This window comes from Haemaphysalis longicornis, unplaced genomic scaffold, assembly GCF_048455015.1.
Source record: "Haemaphysalis longicornis isolate Haplotype H1 unplaced genomic scaffold, Haemaphysalis longicornis Haplotype H1 scaffold_1, whole genome shotgun sequence".
Classification (NCBI taxonomy): Eukaryota; Metazoa; Arthropoda; class Arachnida; order Ixodida; family Ixodidae; genus Haemaphysalis; species Haemaphysalis longicornis.
The window spans coordinates 390,264,692-390,281,991 of NW_027526203.1; positions in this window are offsets into that span (position 1 = coordinate 390,264,692).

Genomic DNA, 17,300 nt, shown 5'->3' on the forward strand with positions numbered 1-17,300 from the left:
GGCACTGCGGCTATGAAACGATGGAAGCACACGTGCACGGTTTCTAGAGAACGAGAGGGAGAGAGGGGAATAAACTTTAATGAAATCGAGGAAAGGCTTCAGGGAGGCTAAAAAAGCATGATTTTTTGCGCAAGACTTCGGCATATGTCAGAGTGTCGCCTAAATATGGAGCAGTGAGATATTTGGTAGGTGTTCGTAAGGTTGGTGCCATCTCCGTATTGTTAGTGCGGGACCTTCTTTAGTTACACCCATCGCAATACGTATGCCTTCTGGCTGCTTTCGCCTTCCGACACAAGGAGTTAAACCCGCACCGCACGCACACGGAGCGGCGGTATGCGCTCCTCCGCAACCGCACCCAGGCTGTGAAGCACGTGCACTCAAATACTAGCCTCGAATTAAGTGGCACACTGCAGATGCGCTGACAGCATAATTGCGTCATAAACTGCTAAAAAATTGGCTCAACTTTCACTAGTGGTTGGCTGAAGAAACAGCACAGCTGGCGGCCCCTCTCCCTCCGTCGGAGACCCGGCTGTTGCACCTCACATGAACTTCGAACTTGCGGTGAAAGTTCTCCATTACTGGCAGGCCCGGATCGTTTCGGCCGCAGCTTTTCATATCTGTCCCAAAGTGGACCGCATTAGCACGCGCTAGAACCCGCGGCAACCGGCTTCGCGCACTAGGCGTTCTTCACTAGGTGCTCTTCACTTACAGACGCAAACGCACGTGAACTGGCAAGAAGAACGGCATGCCGGAGACCACGCCATGAGCGCTGGGCAGAGTGTTCTCGAAGGTCGAGCTGACCGATGCCGGGCGTTCCTCACGAGGCGCACGCTCACGTGCGCTCGGTATTTTTCTTTGTTTTTTGCGAGCTCCTCACGAGGCGCACGCTCACGTGCGCTCGGTATTTTTCTGTTTTTGCGAGCTCCTCACGAGGCGCACGCTCACGTGCGCTCGGTATTTTTTCTGTTTTTGCGAGCTCCTCACGAGGCGCACGCTCACGTGCGCTCGGTATTTTTCTTGGTTTTTTTTTGCGAGCTCCTTCGTGCGCTCGGTATTTTTCTTGTTTTTTTTCGAGCTCCTCACGAGGCGCACGCTCACGTGCGCTCGGTATTTTTCTTGTTTTTTTTTTTTGCGAGCTCCTCACGAGGCGCACGCTCACGTGCGCTCGGTATTTTTCTTGGTATTTTTTTCTGCTAACGCTCGACGGTGGAACTAAAAGCAGCTTTGCTGTTAAAAGATCGTTAGTATATCTATACTAGTTGACAAGCATGATGTCATCAACAACATCGACACCATGCATGAATAATGTGTTTACTCAGTTTCCATCAGCGTTGCAATTTACCTGAACAAAAAACACAGTAAATCGACCATTTTACAATGACGTCGAGATTGTGAATAAAGTTGGGTCAATACTAAAGCGTGATTGAATTAACAAAGTGTACTGTTGGGCGAGTTGGTAGTTCATTGTAAAAGATATGCTACAGCGCGAAATAAAACGTCGCCTCGCGCTGTAGCATCTTTTACAGTGATTAAATTAGCTTCCCCCTGGCCCTTTTATAATAATCCCCATATGCAATTAGCATCACGTTTGAACCATGTAGGAGGCCCTTCGGTCTACCATTCTCCGCCTCGCCTCGGCGAGTCACTGGTCCCACCCTGACAATCGTCACAAAAGACTACACCGTCTGGGCCCCGACTGCAAGTTTCGGTTACCTCCTGGTATTCAGCGAAACCACGCCACGCTGTTTCACCAACTACGGCTTGGCGTAGCCTTTACCCGTCGCTACAAGCACCTCATCGGCGTTACGAGTGACCCCGATTGTGAAACATGCCGCGTACCAGAGACTATTTCGCATGTTCTCTGCCACTGTCCACGCTACGCGCATCCTCGAGAACAATTAGCGAGAACATTGGCCCGTTTGGACTGTCGTGTGGTGTCGGAGGAAGTACTGCTGGGACCTTGGCCAGGCGCGCAGCGTTCTCACAAGGCATTTAAAGCTGTGCTGACATTTCTGCGGAGCAGCGGCCTCTCAGCAATATTGTAGTTGAGGCCCGTCCGGCTTAACTGCACAGTATAAGTATAGGCATCTTCTGTACATAGCCATTTATTCATTTCTCCGCCATCTTCATCTCTCTCGTCCTCTATCCACGCTCTTTCCTCCCCTTTCCCTTCCCACACACAGAATAGCTGGCCAGATATACTACCATCAGGCCGACCTTTCCGTGTTTTTCATTTCAATAAAATTCCTCTCTCACTTGAACCATATGGTGTAGTTAAAGTTATTGATTCACTGAAATATTCGTCATTTGTCGGAATCGATGGTATTAATTAAAAAACACCATTCACGCGAGCCGCTTGTCTTTTTTTCAAAAAGGGAAGGCTCCCTTTTGAAGGGAAATCGTTTTGCTCCTGATGATTACGTACTGTCCTATTTACATTACTAGCGTTTGTGCGAAAATTGTCGAGAACACTTTGCATTCACATATTGCTAAATTTCTGACTCCCTTCAACTTCATTCACCTTAATCAGTACGGCTTCCGGGTCATTCCTGCGAAAATCAGCAATTGCCCTCTCCTTTCGTGATATACAATCATGCTTAGACCGCAACATTCCCACTGGCGCAGTTCTTTTTTTTGTTTCGATAAAGCATTTATTGAAAGAATGATGAACACGTACACGTTTATTGAAAGAAGAGAGAGAGAGAGAGAGAGAGAGAGAGAGAGAGAGAGAGAGAGAGAGAGAGAGAGAGAGAGAGAGAGAGAGGGGGAGAGAGAGAGAGGGAGGGGTCCCCCTGACATGACCGAAGGCCTCGGACAAGACTTGGAAACGGGATAGGAAGTAAGGAGTGGGGAGAACAGGGAAAGAAAGACAGCTAGAAGCAGTCCCCAATGCCGGCTTCTCTGATGAGTATCAGCAGAGTGTCCAGCAGGCAGGCGCGTAGCCAAGATTTTTGCTCGGGGGAGAGGGGGGGGGGGGTCTGAGGTTGTTCTCAACCCCCCCCCCCCCCCCAACCCCCCGAAAGAAATAAAAATAAATACAAAATACATGTTTGGCTCAGTAAAACGGCAGCATGGTCCCGACAACAATGATATACATTTTATCGCTAATATTAAAAGAATGGAGATATTAAATGAAACATTTGACGCGGTGCCGATACCCCAGCCACTTTCCGGCGATTCCTCTGACATCACCGGATCTTGTTGGTGCAATTGACTGCCAACGACCTGAGCTAAGTTAGTTACCAAAGGCTAGTTCTTTGGACAAAGTTATATTAAGTATTCACATGGCCCTTTAAGGTCTCTCACAGGATACTGCTGTTAATTATCATGGTATTGTAGGGCCAGGTGAAGTTGAAACTGGGCAAAAACCCGCATACCGCGTGGTGCAAATCTGCGCCCGTGATGCGGGACGTATATACACACTGCGCGCACGGGTACCTTGTGCAGGCATTATGTTAAATGACGATAGTTTCATGTGATTACTTGCTTGATTTCAACGTGTTTAGTGTTATGAGTGTGACATCCACAATAAAATGACGTAGGCCTAAGAATTGGGTCTATATTTTGTTTTTATTCTCCAAAACGAACTTTTTTTTGCATGCAAGCATTCTACACCCGTACAACAGCTTCCAGTGTATCGAGCTCATTCTGTGCAGTCTACATCAAACCTATGCACTAACGTTAATTGTAGCGTAGGTTTTATCTTTTAAAAAAACGACAGGCTATGAATATGCTTACAAGAAGCGTTAAAACTGGAAATAATTTCAGCAAATACCAACCTTAAACACACTGACATCACGCTCAAGAACAGCGCTGTTAACGACGAAGATAACACGAACATGGCAGGATGAACCCTCGCGCAGAGCGGAGTAATTTTTTTTTTATCAACGTTTATTTTGCCACAGGGCATATATATGGGGGTACGAGTTGATGACGAAAGGTGATTAGATTTCGCGGATGAAGTCAAGGAGTGAACGATGATGGCGCCCATGTATCCATGCGGCATATGCGGAGGCGTCGTCTACTCGGAGGCCCGTCGCCGCAAGGTGCCGCAGTCTCGTCGGCCTCAAGGCGAGGCGGGACCGCAGCAAGCGGTGCAGGTCGGCGATCGCGTCGCTGCGGTGGCAAACTGGGCAACCAGGGTTTGTAAAGGAACCTCGGTATTGAGGCCAGTGGCGGGTCACGGCGGGAGTTAATGCCACGGTCGGCACCACAGCATCGCTGGGCATCCTTCTTCACAGAGCAGAAGGACACTGAACTTTTTTAAAGCGAAAACTTCGCTGCACAGTCACCCGATGGCGTCCTGTCAAAAATCTAATGCATTTCCCCATAGACTGGTTGGCCAACCGATAAGCTCGCATAAAAAAAACATTAAAAAAATCCCCGCCAACTGGACCAGAAAAAAATATGTCTTCCCAGCAATGCACCTGTGTTTAGAGGTGAAGCTGACTTTCAAGTTTGGTTTCTGTAAGCTGGCCTGTTCTGCATTGCGTATTACGGGGTGAAGCATGGCCATCTACGAAGGAAGTATGATTACAGAAAACGGCTGTAACTCTTGTGTTGTCAAAAGTATACCGAAACAAATTACATGACAATTACCCGCTTAGGAGACTCTAGGTGCGTAAAACGTGGCTTCTGTTGTGTTAAAACGGTCAGTTGAAAATCGCGAAAAAGGAGCGGTTCTGGATGAGACAATACATGCAGCGATCATGAAGAAGGAGTACAAAAGTATAAATCTCATGAATCACGTATCGGGATGCATTTAGATTGCTCGTAAATGCGTTTACTTAGTGCGCAAAAAAGCGTCGCTTTTGCGATTCTCTCAACTTTTTCGGGGAAGGGATGGTAGATTTTTTTATAATTACCCTTGTGCAATTGCTTCTTTTTCTTTTTCTGATTCATTTTGTTTTTTTAGGAGGATGTATAATCGTAAAACAAAAGTGTATTTGACAGTTCATTGCCGCGAGCTGTGTGTTTCGGTTAGAGCACTGCACGGGCCTGATTTTAAAGCCCGAGCCCGGCCCGAGCCCGCTTCGCGAAGCCCGAGCCCGACCCGGGCCCGTAACACTTAGCCCGAGCCCAGGCCGGGCCCGGGCATTCATAAGTGACCCTGGCCCGAGCCCGGCCCGGGCCCGCCATCTCAAGCCCAGGCCCGGCCCGGCCCGGTAATTTATTTTTTGGCCTAGGCTGGGCCCGCGCGTCTGTGACCAGGCCCGGTCTTTGACGCTGAAGAAAGTTTGTTTATTATATTCCGGGCGATCAGACGGAGCATCTAGTCTGTACAAGCACGTCATGAACTGAACGCAAAAAATAAGGGTTTAAATGTGCACGTAGTTTAGCTTTCACCGTCTGAAGTTCACGCCACATCGGCGTAATAATAGCTCGTATTCTTAGACGAGAGACACCATCACCTTGGATTACCCGACTCTTGGCAACTTCACGCGGTTGTCTCGGCCACAACATGGTATTACTGAAATTTTTTGATCCGCATTTGAATCAACGAGTATGTACACGCGTTGAAATACTTCACCTGCAGTGGTCGTTAAGCGGTGGTGTTTCTCTGGCAGGCGTGTTTGATTCCCGGCCACGGCATCCGCATTTTGATTGGTGCGACATCTAAAACACACGTGTACATACATAGACATAGGTGCACAGCTCCAAGATATCTGAATTAGTTCCTTGCCCTCTTGGGCATTCCTTGTAATCGTATCTTTGGTATGTTATACACCAAAATATAAAATCTTGATGCAGTACAAGAAATGTCATTAAAATTGCAGTATAGTGGCCATCAGACCTAGCACAACACGTTTTTAAAACAATGCGTACAACTAACAGCAAGAAGCGCGCAAAAATAAACCAAGAATATTCATTTCGATGCTCTTTTCCAACACTTCACGTCGGACCTATTAACGGCCGTGCCTATGAATTCCAGCCCGAGCCCGGCCCGGGCCCATGGCGTCGAGCCCGAGCCTGGCCCGGGCCCATGGCGTCGAGCCCGAGCCCGGCCCGGGCCCACGGCGTCGAGCCCGAACCCGGCCCGGGCCCGCCGAAAATCGACTTCGGGCGATTTTTTTGTAATTAGGTTTTTTTCTTGTACTTTTAAGGGACTTGTACTTGTACTTCACTCTTTTTTGTTTCTCTTTAAAACAGCCCTGCTTAGAAAGGTGCGTAAAATAAGACAGCTGAATCCAGGTGTTGGCGTACGTATTAAGTTTTTCATCAGTTTGTTTGCTACACGGGAGGGAGGAGATTTCAATAAATAAATAAATAAAGTTTAGAAATTCCAGGGATGCCTTCCTCGTGGCGAAGCCCGTAATATCAGTCTCTTCTCGATAAATAAATATTTATTCTCTTTTTTTCTCGTAAAATAAAACCAACCAGGGCTTTAAAACAATGTCAGACCCCGGAAATGCAACCTCCCTTTCCGAAGTAGCCAGACGATTGTCCGAATTTTTTTTCCATGTCCATGCACACAGTAGAAATAGTAGCAAAAAAATCTATAGTTACTAAAAAATAAGATCAATTTAATTTTAAGCGTCACTTTTTTCTGCCTTAAGTAAAGCTTACGTTTCGGGCCGATAACTTCGCGATTAAGCGCCCTTTCCGCGTAAGTTTTGTTCTTGTTTCAGCATTTTCTTTCAGCATAAGTGTCGGAGGCAAACAGTTACACTTGATTTAGTTTTGTTAATACTGCCTCCCAAAGTCTCCTCAGGCGGTTATTCGGAAGGCCAATTACACCTTCGCACCCTTGTTTTGGGTGTGAAATTGTGGGTCCATGCTTCTCGTTATAGGCTTGAAAATTTGGGATTATTTGGACATAGGCGTTTTCTCCTTCACTTCAAGGTGCACCGCCAAAGTCTTCTTTTGATGGACGGAAGACAGAGCCGGGTGGAAAGAACAGGGGGGAGAGGGGGGCGTTCAGTGCAGGTCGGCGCCCCCTTTTCGCCGGGGCCTTGGGTGACCGCCCTGGTCGTGCACCCCCAAGACGGTACTGCCTTCAACAAGACATGCATTTAAGTGCTGCCGTGGAACTGAAAAGAGGAAGCGCTCAGTTGTGCGCAGAAACCACACAACGCGACGCTGTGAGGAAAGTGCGCCTTCCCGCAACGCGGTCGCGGCGCGCTAAGACGCTACAAGAGAGTAGAGAGTAGAGAGTTTTAGCATAGCGGCTCCCGTACGCTACGCTAAGGTTAGCGGGTAGCGGGACCGGACTGCGCATGCGCGCGCGGGGAGTGCGAGGAGGTTGCCCCTCAGCGGAGGGAAAGAGCGGGCATGGCGAAGGCAGGGCGCGCGGAACTAATCCACCCCACCGTGACGAATTTGCTCTCCCCAGTCGCGCCCCGCTACCCGCCGCCGTAGCGTTAGCGGACGGAGCACGCTATGCTAACGCTACCGCACTAGCAGACGACACGAAGACCCTCCTCCAAGCCCCTATGCGCCTGCGCCGTTTAGCTTCGATGCGCATCCGCGGCTTGTGCGCTGGCGCTCCCCGGAGCGCGGCCACGCTGCGCCGTGTTCGCACCAAGAGTGGACGGCCCTGTACATGCGCTGTAAGACGGTTGACAGATTCTCGGCCAGGAATAAGCTGGGTAGATGCAGCATGGTGAGCAACAGGCTTGATTCCCGAGACAGTGTTTCCACACGTGGTTGTTTGATTAAACACAGACTCCAGTTTGTTCGGTGTAACCAATGTTGTGTACTGCATTCCTATGTCCTGTGGCCGGGTGTACGTCGGCCAGACCGGCCGCTGTCTCAATGTACGCTTGAGGGAGCATCTTCCTCCTTGAAAGGAAGGCCCTACACACACCTGGCGCTGCACTGTTCAGACTGCGGTTGCCATGCTTCAGACACGCAAGTGCTTTTTAAACACAGAGACCGTGCTACCAGGGAAATTGCTGAAGCCTTCCATATCCGGATTAGGGGTTCGGATTGTATAAGTCACCCATCGCTGAGAATGCTAGATAAAGAAGTGCAACTTCTTAAGGACAGAGGGTAGAGGATGAGTGAAAGAAAAAGAAGAGAAGGAAAGGGGGCGGTTGTCCTCTTGTACCGCCGTACGCATGTGCGACGGTCACATGTGCCTGATTGTTGGGTCTTGATATGGTAAAAATGTGTTTTAGATGCAGAGCATCTGATTCACTCGCCTTGTCCCTCCGGCGTCGTCGTCGTCGGCGTTGTCCGCCCCTCCCCCATTCTCCTCGCCGCGCCAGCTGCGCTCTCCGCCGCTCACCCCCTCTCCTCTCCGATAGCGAACACTCTCTCGCGAGGGGCATTGGATTGGATTCGATTGGATTGGCTTGGATTGGATTGGATTGGATTAAAGTGGATTGCGTTGGATTGTGTTGCGTCATAGCCGCGGCAGACGCGCTGGGGCCGGCGCATGTGCAGTACTCTCTCTTCCGCGGTTTCCTCTCCTTCGGGCGCGCTGCGCATATAACCGGTGTGCCGTTCTCCGGCGAAGCAACATCCACGCTTGGCTCAAACACCTAGAGTCCACGCCGCTTTACAAGTACGCCAACGTCGTCATCGACTGGGACCGGCTTACGCAGTCCCCTCAACGTTATGCGCGCTATAAAACGCGGTCCCTTCGCCACTCCGCCTATGCGTCGCATCTACACAGGTGTTCCCGCGAGGGGAGGTGGGAGTTTTTTTTTTATTTTAATAAATCTTTCAGTTGATAGTAAGCGCTGGTGTCGTTCTGCGACGTATATATTCGAAACGAATCCGCGTTCGTTGTCCACACTGCAAAATGAAGCCAACCTCTCATTGTGCCAGTATCAGGCCTAAACGAGGCTACAGTAGAATTCATTTGTGCCTGATGTTTTGGAGGTGACAGCGGTGATATGCTGCTACCGTCGCCGACGCCCGGAAGAGCGGCGACGAAGCGCACAGAACCGCGTCCCCGGGTAGCTCTTGCAGTGCAGGCGATCGCGTACTCTACGAAGACGCAGCTGCTTTTCAAGTGACCTAAGCGTACTCTTTGCCTATATACGTCACCATAACAAGTTTTTTTTTTTTAGGGCGCGGAAAGGTGAAATGAAGCGAAACAGAACCAAAACACTGCACGAGCCCCTATCAGCCACGCAGCGGACACCTTCCGTTCCACACTGAATGCATCCTTCTCGGAGCCCATTCCGGATCCCACCGCTCTTTTTCGGCGTGTCCTCATGGACTCCTCTCAACATACGTGGGTGGAGGAGTCCCGCCCAAAGCCCGATCTTCGGCTCCTGCAGCTTTGGGCTCAGCGCAAGCAAGCTGAAGTAATTTCCGCACGGGATCCTTCGTCCCTACCAGCCAGGCTTCAGTATCAGCGCCTTACCGGTGCTGCCAGGCGGCACGAAAAAAGACTGTCGAGGCAGCGCTGGCTTGACTGGTGCGCCTCTCTAGGCCCATCTTCCTCAACGGCGTCTGTCTGGCGCACGTTTCGCGCAATGGAATCGGGCAGTCGGCCTCCAGATGCAGCTGACAGCGCTTGTATTGCGTCAAACAAGGACCCGGCACAATTCGCCCCCGACGTTGCTCGGGCCTTGTTTCCTGCATTTGACGTTGTGCCAGTCGCCATGCCGTCTCCGTTCCCCCTGCCTAACGGTGTTGGATTACGGCCTACTCATGAAGCCGTTTTGGGAATCCAGGCACCGTTCACAGTGGCTGAATTCCTGGCAGCGATCGATCACGCTAAACAGCGGACTGCTCCGGGTCCCGACGGCATAACTTACGAGGTGTACAAGAACATCGACGACCCAGCCCTCGTGCCGCTTTTGGACTCGGTTAATCAGGTGTGGCTCTCCGGTCAACTACCTGACTCTTGGCTTCGGCCGGATATTGTTCCCATTCCAAAGCCCGGGAAACCACCACATGTACTTCGGAACTTGCGCCCCATCGCCCTGACATCGACGCTGTGCAAGTTGTTAGAGCGAATGCTTGCAACACGGCTTCAGTGGTGGCTTGATACCTTTCAATGGTATCACCCGGCGCAAATTGGATTCAGGCCCTATCTCGGTACTGAGGATGGGTTGGAATACCTCTCATCTATGGTTTTAGTTGGAGGCCGATCCCGCCGTGTGAGATCTGTGCTCGCCATGGACATATGCAAGGCATATGACAACGTTAGTCACGCTGCCATCCTACAAGTTCTACATGGCCTCCACCTTCCAGACAAAGTCTGCGATTTCGTCCGATACTTCCTTCAACACCGTTCTTTTTCCATCCGCATCAACGGAGCAAGTTTCGGTCACTTTACACCAGTCCGAGGCGTACCACAAGGGTCTGTTTTGTCTCCGCTTCTTTTCAACATCGTCATGTTGCCGCTAGCTTGGCACCTTGCTTCAATCCGAAATCTATATTTCCTCATGTACGCGGATGACATTACGGTGTGGTCAGTGCATCCAGACCTGTCACGACAAGCTGAGTGCCTCCAGCAAGCACTAACAGACTGCCAGAGATGGTGCGAGTATGCGGGCCTCTCTCTCTCGCAAGAGAAAACTGCTTTACTTCCCGTGGCCAACGCTTGGGGCCGCCGCCTCCTTGCAGTGTCTCCCGTTTCACTGCAACTGAATGGGAACGACAAACCCGTGGTTGACCGTCTTCGGGTCCTAGGACTAGAAATATCGGCATCAGGGTCAGCAGCTCAGTGGCTCCGATCTGCTCGGCAGAAAGCCGGACAGATGCTCCACCTCGTTCGCCGCATCGCCCAGAAGTCTGGCGGGGCCTGCTGGACTGTTGCCCGTCTCCTAGTGCGCGCCGTACTACAGCCACGGCTTGTGTATCAGGCCCAGTTCCAGCACATGACGCAAGCGGACTGGGCTCGGCTTGAGGCCATCAACAGGGCCGCCATGCGCACCATTACTGGCCTCCCTCGCATAACACCAATCCCGCCGCTACAAGCCGAAGCCCAGCTAAACACCCTAGATGAGATCATCCATCAGCGTCGTTCCGCTCGCCTGCTAAAGCGTGGATATGTACCGGAGGCAGCGGCTCTCGCTGCGTATATGGGCCACGTTCCTGATACGATGCCAGTCTTTTCTGCGGCTAGACCGGCCTGGCTCTACCATCAGGTGACGGACAACAAGCCTCTGGCAAGGCTACATGTCCGAACCTCTGGCCTTCATCAACCTCCGGATGCAGCCCTCCTTCATGTCCGTCACTGGGCGCCTGCGACGCGGACACGAGTCATACAGGCTTTCGTGGACGCCGGGGCACACGACTGCCTCGTAACCACAGCCTTGGCTTGTCCCTCTCACCCAACCTTAAACCAGTGCTGCGCCTACGAGACCCTCCGACCTCTCCCAAGCCTGTTGGCAGAACTTACTGCAATTCGGGATGGTCTCCAAGCGCTCTCATCGACAGTAACTACCGGTGTGAAACTGGAAATTTACACGGACTCAACGACGGCGATACGTGATCTACGTCGCGTTGCGCGTAGCACCAGCATGTCGGCACGTATTCACGCGATCCTGGACACATACCCATGCCCTGTGCGTGTATTGTGGGTTCGCCGGGACATGCTTCCTGCCCACATAGCGGCGGATCGCGCCTGTCGCCGTATAGACCTACAAAGGCCGCTGCCACTTCTTCCGGTGTCCACCCTAAAAGAACTGCTGGTGGAAAAGGAGAACCTCCGCCGCGCCACGCGTGCTTTACTTCCACCGCGTGGAACCGACCTCCCCAGTGGGCTCGCTCGCTGGGAGGAGGTCCTGCTGCGGAGGCTTCGAGTTGGGGTGGCATTATCTCCAGCAGTGACCCACGCTTGGCCTGCCCGCTATCACGCACCGTTTGCGGACACCTGTCCCTTTTGTACGATCCCTGCGTCTGAAGCCGACACGAGCCACCTTCTATGGACCTGCCCTGCCTTTCAAACCTCTCGCCTGCAACACCTCCGGGGCACAGGGCTCCATCCTGGGAGACCCCCTGATCTACAGCGGTGGATATGGGGCCCTCAGTACCGGTCTCTGTTGACGTTTCTGCGTGAAACCAATGTAATGTTGTATATATGACTGTTATGCCGTAAGGCAAACTCTCGCAAAAAAAAAAAAAAAAATCCCGTCAACGCCGCGGAGAAGCGGCGGCAGGCGGTGCAGCGATCGCGAATCTCGAGGCGTTGGGACCAGGGTGTCGAACCGGAACCGGAACCGAACCGAAAACCGGCACCGAACCCGAATTTTTGCCCGGAACCTGAACTGAACCGGAACCGTATTTTTTCCGCCATTTTTTAACTGAACCCGAACCGGAACGAATCGAAGGAACCGTTCCGAACCGGTTCCGGGGCCTCAAAACTGTGATTTCTAGTTTTCCATTTCGGTACCCTACCTTGCGTCTGAAGATATTTTTGCACTCGCCAGACAAAACCATGAAATATTTTGCGTAGTCTGCAGTTCCCAACGCCATCATGTTCTCTTCTAATTAATACCCTCAATTTAATGTAAAGTTGTCCGTATATACTATCAGTTTGCGTTAGGTACTGCCCATCTCTCCCAATTATCTTTTAAATTTAGCATAACTTAAGTTATAACGGTATATTACGAGGCAACATATCATGGAATATTCTTCATGGTTTCTATCTACATGGTGTTTAAAATCGTGTAAAGTTTTCAATGTGTTGTTAATTCGCATGCATACCTGTCCGCTTGTGAAGGCCTTCAGGGACACCATCAACAATAAATCCATATCTTCCACTTATTCTAGTTTGAATGGGCAGTTATATACAAACATCACTGAGACACCAACACTCGCAGTTCTCAAAATTAACGTCACTTTTTCTTGTATACAGTGCCGTTGTGTCCTATGGTTACTGCTCTAAGAGAACATGAGATATAAAAAAATGGGGAATCCTAATTTCCACTTTTAAAGTATATTTGATAGCATTTTCATGTTATATTGAATCTGCTCAACCTTAAACTTAAGAGGCGGATGGATTGAAGTCGATTAGTGCGGATTAGCGGGTAGACTGGGGTGAATTAGTTAGGTGAGTGAATGAGCTAATGTTAATTAGTGGGACTGGTGTGTTGATTCATTTGGATTAAAGGAATTAGCGGGTCAGTTAAGGCGGATTCGACGGTCGGACCAAACGTGATATCTTTGGGGTCCTTGGCATTTGGAAATTTTGCAGCGTTCTCCTTGTCGACCAATCAGGAAATTTTGTCACGCACAAAGGAGCCCCAAAGTTATGTGACGACCGCCTGAATGCTATAAAAGGTCTTTCTTTATGCCCGTATTGCGCTATTATGTTGTTGCTATATTAACATTGACATCTCGGACTTAAGGTTAATAACTAATTGCCTAATACATATTTTATATTCATCAAAGGGTTTTCAAAACGTGTGTATGTATGAGGGTAGACAGTTGGAAAGAAACTAAACTGCAAGAAAAAAAGGGAGGGACGATCAACTGGTTTGATGCAAAGACGCCCGATAGCATTCTTCAATGTCTTCTCTTTGTGTTACCGTTCTGCAGCCTCCCACACGTGTAACATCTCAACCCCCGAACACAGCCCCCTCTAAGCTGAGGAAGCGGCGATAGCACGTGCGCTTAGCCAAAGCGGCGCCAAAACTCCCATAACAGACTCTACTTTGCCAACGGTCGATTTCATGTTACAACACTTCCGATGATCAATCAGAGACCACCAACGTGACCAGTCACGATTGTATTGGCACCAGCTCATACTGGCATCCCCGGCAAACACGATCACCAACCTCGTGGGTCGAGATTTGACTCGCTCAGCCAGCGCTGATGAAGCCCGGCCCGAGTGCATGCATCCTGCAGTCACAGACCAGGAAGTTACTCAGCACTACGGCCTCTTCCATAGAACGTATTCCTCCCCGCACAAATCGCTACCGATTAAACAGGAAAGATTACTCCGCACCCTGTGGGCATACACCTTCCCACACAACACCAGACTTCACCTCTTTGACGGGACACAACTCTCTCCATTTCGTTGCTTCTGTGGAGAGCCTGGGAACATAATACACATAGTAGGCGGCTGCGACAAGTGTGCCGTAGATCCATTCAAGCTCCACGTTTCCATAGAGAATTGGGAGACAGCCATGGCCAGCTCCGGCCTGGAAGATCAGTTGCTCTTGATGGAAGCGGCTGTCGATTCAGAGGTCGCCTCTCTGAAACTTTGCCTCGATTGAATTAAACTTCATTCTCTCTCTCTCTCTCTCTCTCTCTCTCTCTCTCTCTCTCTCTCTCTCTCTACAAGTGATCATTACTGCTACTTGTGACTTCACTTGGCTATCATCTTTCTTAGAGCCCAATTGCTGTCACCAGTCGCTGAAGGGCCATTAGCAAGTTCCTATCTCCGGTGGTTCCCTATCCAATGCCGTCCTATACGCGCGGTCCAGTGAGTCTTTGTATCCATTCTTTCTTTCTAGCAGCTCTGTTAGCAGATAAAAGATGAGCAGAAGGAAATTTCTCTAAATGCCACCTGCCACGCTTGGCAGTCGCCGCCACATACTCGTCACACTGCTATAGAAAACATTTTGCAGTTAAGGAGCTCTTCAACACTTTAGATAAACTCGCCGCGGTGGCTCAGTGGCTAAGGCGTTGCGCTGCTGAGCTCACAGACGCGATTTAGATTCCCGGCCGCGGCGGCCACTTTTCTGGTGGAAGCGAAAAGCGAAAACGTTCGTGTGTCCAAAATTTTCCCGCGAGGAAACCCTGATGTGATGCGACGCATGGGGGGGTTCAATTGGCGTTTCCATTGGGTTGATTCTCTTGCGCTGACGCTGGTATTGGATTGTGTCAGCCCACTCGCTGAAGGGACCGTCGCTTCCATCACGTCTTCATCGGAAGAATCAAGCCAAGCAGGAAGTCGTCAAGCAAGTCACGCGGAGTCGAACGAGAGCGAGCGCTGACTGAACCGCCGCAGCGCGCTACCCGATTTATATTCACAGCGCCTGAAGGAGAGGAGACAGCGGAGGAGAGGCGCGCATGCGCGCACTTGCGTACCGGAGCAAACGCGAAGCGCGCGCGCAGCTGTTGTTGTTATGCTAATGCAACGGAGTGAGAGCGTTGCGCACAGCTGTCGGAGAGAAGGACGGGGGAGAGTTGCGCATGCGCAGGTGGTGTGCGGACGCCACCGCCGCCGGAGGGACATACCCCCGAGCAAGAGATGCGTCGCATCTAAAAGAAGCGAAGGTGAAGCAAAACATGGCATGAGCCCCTATCAGCCAGCCAGCGCTCTTCGCGCAAACGCGGCGTATAAGCGGCGGCAGGCGGCGCAGCCATCGCAAAGCTCGAGGCGTATACGCGCTCGTCGCAGACGGAATCGGGTCGCCGCCTTCTTGCCCGGCTCCATATCCAACACACCACACTTATGGAAGGAGCGGGTACGCATTCCAGCGCCGGGCAGGTACGCCCGCCACGCACGCCCTCTTCCCGCCAAAATGGCACGAGAAGACCATGATGGCCGACGCCTGCCTCGGGCGAAAGCTCTGGCCCACCATTATGGTTCCGGACCCGGCGTTTATTATGTGGTCGCCTCCGACCCACACCATGGGGTATGATATACGCCGCAGTTGTTCACGAGACCAAAACAGTCAACGGCCTTAGCTTCAGGGTCAGCAACATAACTATTATTTTCGACTCGCGAGGGGCCTGTCGGAACATGGAACAAGGCTGGATCCCTTATCTGGCGTATTGAATCCTTCAAAATAGCTCCTACATCGGGGACCCTGTTGACCGATACATTATTTGCGCGCCTGCTCACCAGGGGCTGGCTGGAAACGAGGCTGCCGACGCTGCCGCTCTCTCCCCGGGAAGTTTCCTCCTCCCCCTACGACCAGGATGCTGATCCCAGCTTTCAAAGAGACCGTCAGTCACCTCCAACGTAGTAGCCACAGCCTTTACAACGGCGGATGAGCGGCTCTAAATTACTTCGCCTCTATACCAATACATGGCCTTTCCCGGCAGTACTAAAGAATTTTGACCCTTCTTTCTTTGGCAGATGCCCGCACTGCGGAGTGGTGTCTTCGGACATCTCCCACATGGTGTGGGCCTGCCCCTCCAATCCCGCTATCCCCCCTCACCCACCCAACCCAACCCGGGAGGTTTGGGAGGCGGCCCAACAAGCCTCGGTAAGGCGAGCCCGGGCGGCAACCGACGCCACTGGAGCCCAGAACTAGGGGCCTCTACCTAGTATCAATATTGCTGTAGGGGCTGGGTCAGCACATTCATAAATAAATGTTTTCCGCCACCACCACGCGCTACGTCGCCCTTTCTCAGGGCTAGAGTTCCGCTATATAGCTATATATAGCTATATAGAGGAACTCTACTCAGAGCCCTCTTCCGACACCGCAGCTGTTTCTTGGCGCGTGATCCCCGGCTCGCCTCGCGCTCTGACTTTCTGTACCACCCTGTGCACCTCACAATGATTTTTCGCATCTCGCGCGATTCGTGAAACATGAAGATATAAGGCGTCCGCCTTGAAAATGTGAAGTTCAACTGCACAATTGCTGAAGTTCCCAGGGATGTTCCTTTTGCTGCACCCGTCAAGTTGGCCACTGGGAATAGCCATGCGCCGTAGCACCCGTAATAAACTAAAAAGAGGGGCTTCAATACAACGCTTAATGCGCACTACTTACTACATATACCGAACACCCGCCTGAACACATGCATCTGTAAAAAAAAAGTGAAAAATATTATTTCGCCTAAAATGATTTAAAATTCCGTAAAATATTACATGAAAATATTCCGCCTAAACTGCGAGCCTATTAACTTCACTCTTGTTAAACCCGATCGGTCAAACAGAGGAGAGACAAGAGTCGTCGTTCCGATGATGTTGTTGTTGTTGTTGATGATGATGATGATGATGTTCCTTACTGAATGGCCAACTGCCCCCACTTCTTCTTTCTCACTTTGTTTCTCTACCTCTACTTCTACATTTTCTACAACTCTAAAACATTACGCACTGAACATTGCAATTTATTTTTCAATATCGGTTGCTCACTTCGTTCTTAAAAAAAAAAGACCGAAATTTCACTGAAAAGTCGCCCAACTTGATATTAGAAAGCTTCTTGAAAAATACGCCTCTGTATAATAAAGCAACATGCTAGCGGATCCCCATAATTTTCCTGTGCCTATTGTACTTAAGGGAATAAAAAATGCATAGAAGCGGACAGAAATGTGGCAACACGGAAACGCCGAGACACGACTAGAGCACGTTTTGTATCGCCTGACAACGCGGAATCGGGAAAAACGTGACGGCGCACTACCTTCACTTGGTCGCAAGACATCCTTTTAGCTTGGCGCTGGATGAGAAGCCCTTTGATCTTCGTGCTGAAATACTACTTTTATCCGCTCTC